At 36.1% G+C, this 13,942-nt stretch overlaps 1 protein-coding gene across 1 annotated transcript in view; it reads left to right on the top strand.

Moving 5' to 3' along the window:
• The first annotated feature begins 3,234 nt into the window (after positions 1-3,234).
• Positions 3,235-13,942, top strand: part of LOC107712955 (spectrin beta chain, non-erythrocytic 1-like) — a 98,283-nt gene continuing 87,575 nt past the window's right edge. Inside the window, exon 1 of the mRNA XM_016518355.1 lies at positions 3,235-3,326. The gene's annotated coding sequence lies outside the window, so the exon portion shown is untranslated. The remainder of the gene's footprint in view (positions 3,327-13,942) is intronic.

Raw genomic sequence — 13,942 nt, 5'->3', positions numbered from 1 at the left:
TTTGAGTCTCCATTTAAATTTTAGTTAATTTTTTCGTAATTTTGTTGTGATTTTGTCATTTAATTTTTTTTTTTAGTTTTATATTTTTTTTTATATTTTATATTTATATATTATATATTTAGATTAGTTTTTATTTTATTTCAGTTTTAGTTTTAGTAATTTTGTTGTGGTTTTAATAATATACTATTATAGTATATTAATATAATACATTAGATTTTATTTGTATCTTTTGATTCCATTTAAATTTTTGTTACATTTTTAGTAATTATGTTGTGATTTTCTCATTTTATTCGTTTTTTTATTCTATTTAGCTTTATTTTATTTTCAGTTTTAGTTTTAGAGTAATTTTGTTGAGATTATCTCATTTAATTAGTTTTTTATATTTGTATTTACATTTAGCTTTAGTTTATTTTATTTTATTTCATTTTAGTTTTAGTAATTTTGTTGTGATTTTCTCATTTTATTTTTTAAATATATATATTTCTTTATTTTATTTTATTTCAGTTTTAGTTTCAGTAATTTTATTACTTCAACTTAAGCTTTTTTTTAATTATTATTATTTTAGACAGTTGCCAAGACAGCATTTCTAATTTTAGTTTAATTTCTTTAGGTTTAAGTTGTTCATCTAATATTTATATTTAATTGATATATTATTTGTAATTGCACATATTATTTATATATGCATGTACATCATAGTAGTTGCAATACAGTAATTACAGAATAAAATGAATTAAAATCGCCTCTAAAAGTCTTTAATTGTCATGAAAATAACGACACAATGCAAACAATGTCTTCTTTTTTTATAGCACAAATATCATTTCTTTTTTGGGGTGAAATGTGACCCTGACATGTTGTTGTTTTTTCAGCTATTAACTGAGGTGTTTGCATGTATCCAGACTAACTGTCCCTGTTTTGGTGCAAACACATTCTGTAATCCTGCAGTAAAGCGTCTCATGTGTCCCGTCACTCACAGCTGCCGTTCCTTTAGGGTTGGATCATGACATTTGTATCTCCAGTTGTTGATACTGAATGTTCTGTTGAATTTAAAAAAGTCATTTTATGAAGTAGTATGAATCATTGAAATCTCAGCTAATTATTAATGATAAATGCAAGCAGATAATCCATAACCAGGATGACGTGCGAACACTAAACAGCTGATGTGGATGAGCTTGTTGTCCTTGTTGGTTGGACAGACAATTTCCAGACCCACCCAACAGTGTCCATTCTGGTTCTTTATGTATGAAAGGCCTTCTCTTTGAATTATGAATGTGGTTGAAGCCATGTGTATAACGCAGCATGCTCTTCATCTGATTGGAGAAGAAACACGTGCTGATAAATACTTAATGAAAGTGGTCTGCAATATTTGGACTGACCACTTTAACAACAGCACAGTATATGTTTTACTTGACTTACAAGGTTTATTATTTCATTCGGGAAGATCCCAAATAATAAAAACAACAGCAAGAATAAAAACAATTGCTCATAGCTGCGTGGATGTTTATACACAGAAGCATAGCATTGCATTTAAATGCATTTATTCTGGAGAAACAGGTTTTGACATTTTAAAGTGCATCATATTTCAATATTATATCAAAGCACGGATCCATAAGCATCACAGATGTCTGGCCTAAACACTGTATATCCACTGACCTTAGAACAGCTCATTAGTGAGTCAATGGTTCTTATGAGTCGATTCATCTGAATTGATTCGCAGAGCTTTTGCAAATCACAGAGTAGGCATACAGTATGAAGTAACAAGTAAGAACTATAAACAACGTTTGGCACAGTCTTGGTAGGTATTTTATTTGAAATAACATATCTAAACAGTGATAAACAAGTTATACAATTTATAAAAATGTAACAACAACAAAAGTATGTCGCACGTGCATGGCCGAGCAATCGCTTTTGAGCGAGTCTTCAAAAGAATCAGTAGGCTACATCTAGTTTTTGAACCGATTCGAACATGATTCGGACTTCTCAACGCTTTATCATAACGCCATTTGGCAATTATTTTTCGAGGCATAATAGTGTAAAATGATTATTTATTAAAGTAACAGAAAAATAAACAGCAACTAAATATTTGATAATGACAAAAAGAAGCCGCTACCACGCTGGACTTTAGTCATACGAATCAGTGAGTCGGTTCACTCAAAACATCGAATTGATTCGCTGAAAAGAATCAAACTATTCCACGCTATGATGGAGGCGCTTTCAAAAGAAAAAGAAAAGTCGGAATCACGCTAGACTTCATTGCATCCCAACGCAAGAAACGAATAAGTGAATCGGTTCATTCAAACGATCGAATCAATTTACTAAAAGTAATCAAACTTCTACTAACCGTTAGTACTAATCCGTACTAACCAGTGAGTCGGTTCACTCAAAACATCGAACTGATTCGCTAAAACGAATCAATCTAATCCACGCCACTATGATGAAGGCCGTAATTTCAAATAGTAAAGAAAAGTCGCGATCACGCAGGACTTCATTTATACGCACCTCAACGCAAGAAACGAATCAGTGAGTCGGTTCATTCAAACGATCGAATCGATTTACTAAAACAAATCAAACTTCTCCACGCTATACGACGAAGTCCGCAATTTCTAAACAAATACGTAGAAACGCCGCGATCACGCTAGACTTCATTCATTCGTACGAATCAGTGAGTCGGTTCACTCAAAACATCAAATTGATTCGCTAAAACGAATCAATCCTCTGCAGACTACTACAAAGATAAATATAGATAAAGTAGAATTAAATAGAATAGAAAGTGTTAGAGTTAGAGGGTCAAATAAAGGTGGAACAGATGTGTTTTTAGTCGTTTCTTGAAGATGGTTAAGGACTCAGCTGCTGGGATTGAGTTGGGCAGGTCATTCCACCAGGAGGGAACAGTTAATGAAAAAGTCCTTGAAAGTGATTTTGTGCCTCTACTATGGTGAAAGTCGCAATTTCAAAACCACAATCAGTGAAAAAACGAATCAATGAGTCGGTTCATACAAACGAGCGAATCGATTCGCTCAAATGAATCAAACTTCTCCCCACTACTATGGTGAAAGTCGCCATTTCAAAACCACAATCAGTGAAAAAACGAATCAGTGAGTCGGTTCGCTCAAATGAATCAAACTTCTCCCCACTACTATGACGAAGGCCGAGCTGTCTCGCCGTAGTAGGGCGAGCAGATTCCCCGCCCCGCGTCTCAGTGCAGCAGCTGACGGGGAGGGAGGCAGTGCGCATTGGTCACTCCCAGCGCAGTGTGTCCAGCCTCTCTCTCGCTCATTGCGCGCTGCGGACTCCAAAGGCGGTGAAGTTTATCACGTATTCTTTTATCGGTAAGTACAAACAAACCCTTTATTTTATTTTCGGATGTTTTATTGAGAACACACAGGCTGAAATGCGCTCGCGTAGACCGCGTTTGCCGCAATAATTACAGTGATTTTCTCATAAATACGTGGGTGGTGATGGAGTCCAAATGAGAGGAGTTTGCGTCAATGATATAAATCTAGGTGTATTTAATGCTGATCCAGATTTAGAGGCCTTAATGCATTCAAATAATCATTATTATTTAATATATTGAATGTTATAAACAATCAAGATTGAAGTTAGATGTGGTTATATTGATAGTGGGAATCATAGACGTGAGCTGTGGAATAACGGTACAGTAGAATATGGATGCAAACAGGCGTGGTCATATCCTGAGGTTGGAGTTTTGCCTTATTCAAAGCGCAGACATGCATTTGCATAACCAGAGGTTACTGTAATCAGTAATCTGTATGGATGTGATTTACCAGTTTGTGATGTGGTAGCTCGTAATCGAATGGTATAAATGTGTAAATCTGGCGCGTTACTCTCAGTGACCCTAAATGGATGTTGATCCGGTGCCCATCATCTCACTGCGGTACTCCAAAGAGAAATCACCATTTCACACGTTACTGTTGCGCGACAGAACCGCAGCGGGTTACTAACATCCTTCAATCGTTGTGTTTTCACACTTCGGGCGTCGCGTCGCGTCCGTTTGCGAATGATAATAAAAGGCTATTCGTGACATTCCCTACAGTTGTGTGTTTAAATTGTGCTAATCGCTTCAGAGGTTGTTTTATAAGGACACAGAGAGTGTTTGTTTGTCATGCTGCAGCACTAATGCGGCCTTTGCGTGCTTATTCTGAATCTGGGCAGATGCGCAAAAATCGCACTAAATAAATAACGCACATTTGCGCGGTTACGCACTTGCCACATTAGCGCTTAATGGAAACCATGAGACTAGTACAGTCGGACATGATGTCATGTAACGCACCGCGAGTGTTTGTGATGTCATGAAGCCACGCGCATGACGCATAACATTGGAATGTTCTGTGCAACCGTTCTTTAATAGTATGCACGAAGATAAATGTTTCAAATGCGTTTTGCATGACCTCATTGCATTGCATGACTCAACAAGTGGCATCCAGTTGTCATTGCAGATATTAAAATGGCTATTTTGCACTGTATTCCAATTTGTAATATCTTCTTAGCATAAATGTTGAGTCAAGAAAAAGTTAAAAGGCACAGAAAATGGATAGTTAGGAATGGTGCATTCCATTGTGGCTCTATTTTGATGAGTTCTGACTTTCATATGCTATTTGCATTTATGCATTTATCTGATGCAATTTGTCAAAGAGCCAGCAATATTCAGCAGTTTTATTAGAAGAGGGAAAATGCAGGATTTTTTTTTGCTATTATGTACAATATGCTTATGAATGAGTACGATAGTTTGCCATTGCAAACACAGCCTGAATGCTCTGCCGAGCGCCACACAGTCCCCGTAGTGATTCTGTCTCTCCCAGCAACGTTCACCAGAGATGGCGAGGAGTGCATTGTGTGCTCTGACAGCAGGATATTTCATTGGTTTAATGGTGGGAGGCGTGAGGGGATTTGGAGGTGCTAAAGAATACCTGAAACTTGCAAATTCGCCGGAATTTAAAGCAGCTCCAGATGGTTTTGTTGGACACCCTGGAGTGACGCTGCTCACATATTCCATTTGTTTTTTACACTAGAGCCACACCTACTATATATTATGGCCACATTTAGTCTCTGGGTGACATTTGCACCTGGATATCGAATCATGAGGATTTTCTGAGGAGTTTTTTATGCATATACACTTTTAAAAATAAAGGTTTCAAAAGGGTGTTTTTGCAGTGATGCCATAGAAGAACCAGTTTTGTTTCCCCATAGAACCTTCCAGTAAAAAGTTCTTAAAAGAGCCATTTTGAAACTCTTTTTCCACTTAATATATTGAATGTTATAAACAATCAAGATTGAAGTTAGATGTGGTTATATTGATAGTGGGAATCATAGACGTGAGCTGTGGAATAACGGTACAGTAGAATATGGATGCAAACAGGCGTGGTCAGATCCTGAGGCTGGAGTTTTGCCTTATTCAAAGCGCAGACATGCATTTGCATAACCAGAGGTTACTGTAATCAGTAATCTGTATGGATGTGATTTACCAGTTTGTGATGTGGTAGCTCGTAATCGAATGGTATAAATGTGTAAATCTGGCGCGTTACTCTCAGTGACCCTAAATGGATGTTGATCCGGTGCCCATCATCTCACTGCGGTACTCCAAAGAGAAATCACCATTTCACACGTTACTGTTGCGCGACAGAACCGCAGCGGGTTACTAACATCCTTCAATCGTTGTGTTTTCACACTTCGGGCGTCGCGTCGCGTCCGTTTGCGAATGATAATAAAAGGCTATTCGTGACATTCCCTACAGTTGTGTGTTTAAATTGTGCTAATCGCTTCAGAGGTTGTTTTATAAGGACACAGAGAGTGTTTGTTTGTCATGATGCAGCACTAATGCGGCCTTTGCGTGCTTATTCTGAATCTGGGCAGATGCGCAAAAATCGCACTAAATAAATAACGCACATTTGCGCGGTTACGCACTTGCCACATTAGCGCTTAATGGAAACCATGAGACTAGTACAGTCGGACATGATGTCATGTAACGCACCGCGAGTGTTTGTGATGTCATGAAGCCACGCGCATGACGCATAACATTGGAATGTTCTGTGCAACCGTTCTTTAATAGTATGCACGAAGATAAATGTTTCAAATGCGTTTTGCATGACCTCATTGCATTGCATGACTCAACAAGTGGCATCCAGTTGTCATTGCAGATATTAAAATGGCTATTTTGCACTGTATTCCAATTTGTAATATCTTCTTAGCATAAATGTTGAGTCAAGAAAAAGTTAAAAGGCACAGAAAATGGATAGTTAGGAATGGTGCATTCCATTGTGGCTCTATTTTGATGAGTTCTGACTTTCATATGCTATTTGCATTTATGCATTTATCTGATGCAATTTGTCAAAGAGCCAGCAATATTCAGCAGTTTTATTAGAAGAGGGAAAATGCAGGATTTTTTTTTGCTATTATGTACAATATGCTTATGAATGAGTACGATAGTTTGCCATTGCAAACACAGCCTGAATGCTCTGCCGAGCGCCACACAGTCCCCGTAGTGATTCTGTCTCTCCCAGCAACGTTCACCAGAGATGGCGAGGAGTGCATTGTGTGCTCTGACAGCAGGATATTTCATTGGTTTAATGGTGGGAGGCGTGAGGGGATTTGGAGGTGCTAAAGAATACCTGAAACTTGCAAATTCGCCGGAATTTAAAGCAGCTCCAGATGGTTTTGTTGGACACCCTGGAGTGACGCTGCTCACATATTCCATTTGTTTTTTACACTAGAGCCACACCTACTATATATTATGGCCACATTTAGTCTCTGGGTGACATTTGCACCTGGATATCGAATCATGAGGATTTTCTGAGGAGTTTTTTATGCATATACACTTTTAAAAATAAAGGTTTCAAAAGGGTGTTTTTGCAGTGATGCCATAGAAGAACCAGTTTTGTTTCCCCATAGAACCTTCCAGTAAAAAGTTCTTAAAAGAGCCATTTTGAAACTCTTTTTCCACTGTGAAGAACCTTTTATGGTTCCATGGGTGTTAATGGTTCTTCATGGAACCATAAATGCCAATAAATATCCATTACTTTTAAGAGTGTTGGCATATGCATTATTCAAGTAAGGTTTGACTCCTTATAAAATGAGCATTCCGTTTCTTTAAATAACCTTTTGTCTTTGGATGCATATGGTGTGAATGAGATCTGATGTGGAACTATTTCTCATTGCATTCTGAGAACTCATGAAACATTCTTCACATTGGTGTGAAATGGCCTTTCATTTGATGCTTCAGTCAACACCATGTTGCTTTTTGCTCTCTGGAAGATGGATTTCTTTTTCATTTCTACTCTAATTAATATTTACCCCTTCCCTTTTATAGTTTCAATCAAGATCTGGCATATGATTGAGTCAGTTTTTTTAGTAAAAGCATTGGTTCTGGTTGAGCTCTTGGCAGGTTTTCCGAGTGTAGTAGCATTTAAGAGCCTGGCACAGAAAATACACTCTGCATTAGTTTTTTTCCCATCTTGATGCATCAGCTTTATGCAGACCTATTTGCTCAAGCAGGCATCCTTAGCTTGCTTTACAACTATAGCATTGCAGTTTGGCCTTAAACAAGCTCTACATGAATGCAGGTGCTTTGGATCTCGATTTCATGCATTGCTTTTATGAAACGTGTTAGACTATAATTCATAATGCGACAAGAATATGCATTGCAGCAAGGAGCGTTATTGTAGGCGTCTTCATCTGCAGTCAATTTTCTTGGCTTGTTTTCTCTCAGCATGGCACAGCAACAGCTATTAGTTAAAAGAAAAATTGTTAAAATAGAATTGTTGACATGTTTATAGTTATCTACTTGATTTCTGGAGGTTTTTACTACCAGAACAATACAGCAATGCATGTTAAATGAATAATTCACTCAAAAAATTTGCTTAATATATTAATCCACACCACTCCAGTCCATCAGTTAACATCTGGAGAAGACATGATTGTAAGCATTTTTAACTTCAAACCATTGCTTTAAGCAAAAATACGAGTCCATAATTCATAATAACGCAGTGAAAAAGTCACCTGGTCTGAATCAGGAGAGAAATCTGCACAGATCAAGCACCGTTTACAAGCAAAAACAGAGCTAAACAAATATGTGTGTGGATTTTGATGTGAGAGACAACAGGAGATGGACTTTTTCACTGGAGGAAGCGTTATTATGGATTATGGACTCGTGTATTTTAACCAGAAGCAACGATTTGAAGTTAAAAAAGTCTTAATGATGGATTTGTTTCAGCTTTTGTCTTCTCAAGACATTGACTGATGGACTGGAGTGGTGTGGATTATTGTGATGTTTTTATCAGCTGTTTGGACTCTCATTCTGACGGCACCCATTCACTGCAGAGCATCCATTGCTGAGACACTGATGCAATGCTACATTTCTCCAAATCTGATGAAGAAACAAACTCATCCTAATCTCAGATGATCTGAGGATGAGTACATTTTCAGCACATCTTCATTTGTGGCTGAACTGTCTCTTTAATGAAGAGAACACGCGTGTCTGATGCATGTGTTCAGATGAGAGAGGAAGGATCTCTGTGGTGTCAACGGTGTCATCCTGCAGTCAAATATTTTTGTACAAAGCGAGTTAAAGGAAATTTATTTAATAGATAGCTGTCTCTCGTTTAACTCCACTCTCCATTTCTTCATGTGTTATAAAATTATTCAAACTTAAATCAGTATTTCTGACTACTTCATCCCTTGTCTACAAACACAAACATGTCTTATTTCCCTGACTAGTGTTTAGCTACAACCTAAAAAAAATAACAGATAAACTTGACCTTTATCTTTAGCTGTAATGAAGATAAAGTTAATCTGAATATTTCATTGTTCCTTCCACATTGAAAAGTATGAAGTAAAATGTAACATACAAGTATATGATTCTAATAGACAGAGATTGATAGCCAACTATACTGTATACAGTATCATACTATACACAATATAATATACCAGACTTAAAATTAAGAATCCAGATTTATCAGGGGTCCGACGGTCACATCTTAAAAATTGTGATTTCCAGGCCTGACAAAGTCATTTAAATGAACATTTTGGAAAAGTAATGTATAAATACATTTCTGGAGTGAATACTAACAGCTTTATATTTTATCAGCTATCTATTTGTTTGCAATTTCTATATTATATAGATTTTTCACAGATGACTGGAGAAGTTATGGAAATGTATTGGTCAGAAGGTTTTATAGTCCTGCTCTTTATACAGTATCTAGTCGCCTGATCAAAGCAAACTTGTTTCTTGGACTCTTCTGCCCTCCAGTGGCTCCTCACACACACGCAATTCAACACCTCAATAAATACATACAAACATATGGCTGAATGTGATATAAAACAAAAAATTGATGTATATGGAATCATTTGTTGATATGCATGTGTAATAAAGTGCAACACAATCCAATATCACAATAAAAGAGACACTCAGTGACTGTGTGCATACAGAGGTGCTTTATTGATGAACAATTTATACTGATTGAAGAGGAAATCAATATGCTGTCTTCATGCACAGACACAACCTTCATGTGCTCTGCTGGAAATCAGAGATGAAGATGCTGCAATGTGTGTTATTAGTAGGGTTGCAAAGGGGTGGAAAATTTCCGGATGAGTCCTCTATCCATAATATTGCTTTCTTCAGGGAACAGCCGTCATGTCTGAATCAGGAGAGAAATCTGCACAGATCAAGCACCGTTTACAAGCAAAAACAGAGCTAAACAAATATGTGTGTGGATTTTGATGTGAGAGACAACAGGAGATGGACTTTTTCACTGGAGGAAGCGTTATTATGGATTATGGACTCGTGTATTTTAACCAGAAGCAACGATTTGAAGTTAAAAAAGTCTTAATGATGGATTTGTTTCAGCTTTTGTCTTCTCAAGACATTGACTGATGGACTGGAGTGGTGTGGATTATTGTGATGTTTTTATCAGCTGTTTGGACTCTCATTCTGACGGCACCCATTCACTGCAGAGGATCCACTGGTGAGCATTTTTCCAAATGTGATGAATAAACAAACCCTACATCTTGGATGGCCTGAGAATGAGTGCATTTTCAGCTCATTTCCATTTCTGCCTGAACTATTCCTTTAACGTTTGCATGAATGTTTCTAGCCTATCTGAGTAATGAAACCTTGATTTGCATCCCATGAAACTGGTTTAAATTGGCTCCAGCTTATTTTAGTTAGTGCATTGATGTTTGATTGATTGTTTAGCGTCAGTATGATCTTATCATTAAACATGCTTATATTGTATTAATCAAATCCAAAGCTCTTTCCTGCACTTCTGTGAATTGCTTGATTCTCTTCATCGCAGCCAAAACAAGCAGTAGAATTCATAGACTCTTCTGTCGATATTTCCATCATGTGAATGGCTTTCGGTGCGCCTGTCCAATAACAGCAGCACAGTTTCCCTCCGACACTTCCCAACAAAATGGAGCTCCCACTCAAGAGCAGCGAAGCGTGCAGCGACACAATATCCCATGGTCTTTTTTTTTATAAAGGGATACCTGTTGTACGGCGAGGGTGAATTCATTTCACAACACAGACTGTGTTACAGTAGGACAGGTGGTGGGGGCTTCGGTGTTCTTTGTGTTAAAGAGGGGAGGAGCGCTCAAGGTTTGGAGGCTGTAAGCGACTGTGGACCAGCTGTCATGACGGTGGACAACAGGTGAGGGACACATGGTCCCTATGGGTGGCCCCTAGAAAGAGAGTACTGTTTGTTTAAGGACTGGGTGATAAAGCTAGAAAAAAATATAAAAATATTATTTATATATTTTTAGAAAACAAATTCAGTCTTTTCAGCCTTTGAAACTATTTGATAAACATTTTAGATTTTGTGTTTGCTCTAAAAAAATTTTTTTATTTGTATTTGCTTCAAAGTGTGAATTTTTAAAATTTCTTTTCAATCGAAATAACCATAACTGTTGCAAAATAAATTCAAAATGGTAAATTCAAAACGTAAAACAGAAAAAAACATAATTGGAAATAATGAAAGCATGATTTTTCCATGCTGTTTTTTACAAAGCGAACATAACGAAAAAATGAATGATATATTTTTATTAATAAGGCACTTTAAAATCATTGCAGAATTCACCATTCATTTTGTAACAGCAAAATTATATATTATATATTTTCCATATGAACATTTTAAGTAATCAGTAAATCTAGTTTTTGAACCAGTTTGCACATGAATCGGACTTCTCAATGCTATGTAAAAATCATAACACACCATTTGAAATTATTGAAAAGTTTGAATTTTATTTATTTTTTTTAAATTCAAAATAACCGTAATTGTTGCAAACTAGATTAAAAATGAAAAGGGAAAAAAATTGTTGGAAATACTCAAAGCAGCATGATTTCCAATGCTGTTTTGTTTTTACAAATCTATAACAAAGATATATTAAATAATGTTTTTATTAATAAAATACTTTTCATATACATCACAGATGCTTTAGGATTCAAAACAATCAGTAAATTTAGTTTTTGAACTGGTTCGAACAGGAATTAGAACTCTTAATGCTATGTAAAAATCATACACCATTTAAAATTATTGAAAAGTTTGAATTAGATTTTTTTATATCAATCATAATAATCATAATGGTTGCTAAATAAATTCAAAATTTTAAATGCAAAAGTAAAACAGACAAAATAATCAAATAATCAAAGCATGATTTCCCATGCTGTTTTCACAAATTGAACACAAGGGAAAGATTTTATGATATATTTTTATTAATAAAACACTTTAAACCCATTGTGGCATTCACCATGTTGGTTCATTTGAATAAATAATATAGTATATATAGTAATTCTTTCCAGTCATGATGAAATGGTAACAGCGAAAGATCTTTTCTTTTCTGTATTTTGACTTGCATCCGAGTTTAACAGATTATCGAAACAGAAAAACTATTGGGCGAGGACTCGCTTCTATGCATCAGTTGATGATTGGATGTTGAGATGTGGGGGTGGCAATCAAAAATAGGGGCGTGTCTATTCGCGAGCTTGAAGGGGCGGAGTTTAAACTCATGAAATAATAGTTGTAGAAGTCTCTCATATCACCGGAAAATCCAGTTTGATTGAACATTACGAGACCAAAATATCTATAAGATGCATTTAGAAAACAATTTTTTTTTTTTTGAATTTTCATTTCATTCTGAACGAGCACATGCCTGAAACACCCCCTCCATCGGGAACAGCTCAAGTCTTCCCTGTGTTTCTACAGCTGCCACTCCTCGGGCTGCCTGGAATTTAATTTACGCTCTTATTTTTGGGTCTGAGAGCGTCTAACCCGATGGAGGCAGAGGAACTGAAAGCCATTTGTCTGCCCGGTTGCTTTGATACTCACTGCTTTGAGCCCCTTTGCGACCTCAAAGCAAAAAAACGAATTAAAACGAATCAAAGCTAAACTAATTGCAGCGTCCACTTTTGTCTCAGAGTCCAGGCTGAACGTTGCATCATTGCAGATCGACCATCATTTTCAGAAGTGTTTTGTAGTTTTGAACACACGCCCTGCACAGTTTGACAAAGGCGTGTGTCAGAACATTCTGTACAGGCTTAGATCATGTCTTAATTTAGGTTAATTTCTGTAATATTCTGCCTAATGTTCAGATTTTGCTTGAACCAGATATGCATGGCTCTAACCAATCAAACAAAGCAGTTGCATCATATCAGTTAAGCAAATAAAAGGCATGTTTCCTGTATGAGGGTATATGTTGGTGTGGATCTTGGGCGATGGCTGATGTGCTCGGAGCAAACAGAGATTGAATTAGAGGAAATGAGGAAAGTCCTGAGGGACTGGGTGAGGTCTGCAGTGCTGGACGTCTCCTCTTTTCTCCTGCTTTCTGCTCCTCCTCTCCTCTCCTCGGTCATTTGATCCCTTCGCTCTCTGAGTCTGAAGTGTGTCGACTGATGTGTTGCAGGATCATGAGATGATTAGAGAAGTATAAGGCATGTCCATCTCAAAGCTTTTAGAAGCCATTAGAAGAAGCCTCTTGAAAGTACTTCTTCCCAGTGGAAATGTTCATTTTTATTTAAAAAAATGTATATATTATATATTTTATTTTATATTTATAGTATTTTTATAGTAGATTTTATTTATATTTTAAGTCATGTTTTTTGTTGACAAAGTAAAAGTACAGATTTTGGGAAAATTTAACAAGAATGATTTGAAATCGAAACTTTTGCTCAGAGAAAGAGAAAAAGTTAATTATTATTAAATTCAATCTATATTTTTTTTTCATGTGGGTGTTTGCATTAATTAGGTTTAACTTGAAAATTATTTTTTTTAAATTTCAGATTTTCAGGAAAAAAAGTCATCTTAATAAACCTAATAAAAAATTAATTAATTGAAATTTTTATATATAATGATTTTTTTTTTTTTTATTATGCACAACTCTATTTATTGGCTAAATATTGATACTGGATAAAGTAAAACCAACACACTCTCATGGCAATTCGTAAGTATTTTACGTTTTACGAATTTATACGATCTCAATTTTTCTCTAAAAATCATGCGTTTTCATCAAATCAAATCATACAAAATAAGCAACTCGTAAAATATCGGATTGGTAAAACTTGTTTAAAAGTTTTGATTTGTGAGTGAATCGTTATTTTGATTCAATGAAACTTTTGAATCCGTTCATGAATTGAATCAGTTCACTGAGTTCATGAATCTATTGGTCCGAATTTGAATTATTCAGCAATCAGAAACAAGAAATGGACTTTCAAAAGTTTAGGGATGAACCTTCACGCTTAGTTTTTCTCTAAAAACCAGAAGTTTTCATGCAAATCAAATCATTAGGGATGTAACGATTAACCGCGAGCCGGTTGAAAATCGATTTAAATATGTGACGATTCAAATCGGTTGAGATGCTAAACAAATCACGATTCAATTAGGGCTAGGAGTTTATATGAATGTATGTCTGAGGGGAACTTACTGTCTTTCGATGGTATTTT

This window comes from Sinocyclocheilus rhinocerous, unplaced genomic scaffold, assembly GCF_001515625.1.
Source record: "Sinocyclocheilus rhinocerous isolate Xijiao unplaced genomic scaffold, SAMN03320098_v1.1 scaffold147, whole genome shotgun sequence".
Taxonomy (NCBI): Eukaryota; Metazoa; Chordata; class Actinopteri; order Cypriniformes; family Cyprinidae; genus Sinocyclocheilus; species Sinocyclocheilus rhinocerous.
The sequence above is the reverse complement of the archived record's forward strand: the minus strand, read 5'-3'. Positions and strand labels throughout refer to the sequence as shown.